The sequence below is a fragment of the Chenopodium quinoa genome, unplaced genomic scaffold (assembly GCF_001683475.1).
Source record: "Chenopodium quinoa cultivar QQ74 unplaced genomic scaffold, ASM168347v1, whole genome shotgun sequence".
NCBI classification, from domain to species: domain Eukaryota; kingdom Viridiplantae; phylum Streptophyta; class Magnoliopsida; order Caryophyllales; family Amaranthaceae; genus Chenopodium; species Chenopodium quinoa.
Genome location: NW_018745286.1, coordinates 1,888,621 through 1,889,679, shown reverse-complemented (window position 1 = coordinate 1,889,679; position 1,059 = coordinate 1,888,621). Strand labels below are relative to the sequence as shown.

The following is a 1,059-nucleotide window of genomic DNA, read 5'->3' as shown; positions in this document are numbered from 1 at the left end:
ATATGATTTTAGTGGGAATTACTCGATCCGACACAGAAGGATAAAAGAAGATCTACAATTTGATCCATTTCTTTGCACAAAAGTAAGGGCAAAGCAGCAGCATTCTACGGCTTCAAAGCAGAGGCAATATTTCATCTCCGATGGGAATCACTTACATTTAGAGATCTTGTAGAGTATCATGAGTAGCGGAAACATGGATGTGCGGAAGTACCTCAAGAATGATCATGATCGTAACGGATCAGAGACCTGTAGCATGTATTGCCTTTGAGCATCAAAGTAAAGAGCCTGCTCTTTACCTTCCTGAATAATATTTGAAGTACAAATTAAATGCACAATATCAGAATGTAAAGCCAGCTCTATGTCACAACTGTATGATCAAATACTACCTGAAAGCAGAGGATGAGATCCCAAAGAAGAACTGCAACACACTTGATGATTCACATGGAAGAGACCTATGTCTTACATGTTTGCGAACATTAACCCACTCATCCTCTTCTGGCCCAAATACAAAAAATCGAACTAGAACTTCCTGAAACCCATAAGTTTGGACAGTTGATATAGATCATACTGGAAAGACATTATTCGTCACAAAAGCTATGTAACTCAGACACGGGTACGAGTTTCGGGTATGAGTACATTCGAGTTTTAGACACGCAAAGATTCCGATTTAGGACATGGATGCACGGACAAAACATTAATGAAACACATTCCTGGATCTAAACGACTTTTCCATATCGATTCACATTACAGATACACACATGTATTAGACTATGTTTGCTTTCCTTCTATTTTATAGTCTTTTTCTAAGAGTGTCTTTGGATTGAAGGAAATGGAGGGAAAAGAAGGGAAGGGGAATGAAGGGATTGAATTTCTTTCATTTGGATAACAAATGAGGAATGAAGGGAATTGGAGGGGAGGGAAAAGAAGGGAATAGAAATGGAGGGATTAAGTTGTAAGAATTTGATCTCTCCAACAATGGACAGATTTGGAAGGAAAATTCATTATTCTTCCCTCCCCCTCCCCCTCCCCCTCCCTTTCCCTTCTCTCCTCAAGTCCTCC

General features: G+C 39.6%; 1 pseudogene; it reads right to left on the bottom strand.

Moving 5' to 3' along the window:
* Nucleotides 1–205: 205 nt before the first annotated feature.
* On the bottom strand, nt 206–559 carry LOC110711927 (annotated as a pseudogene).
* Between the last annotated feature and the right edge of the window lie 500 nt (nt 560–1,059).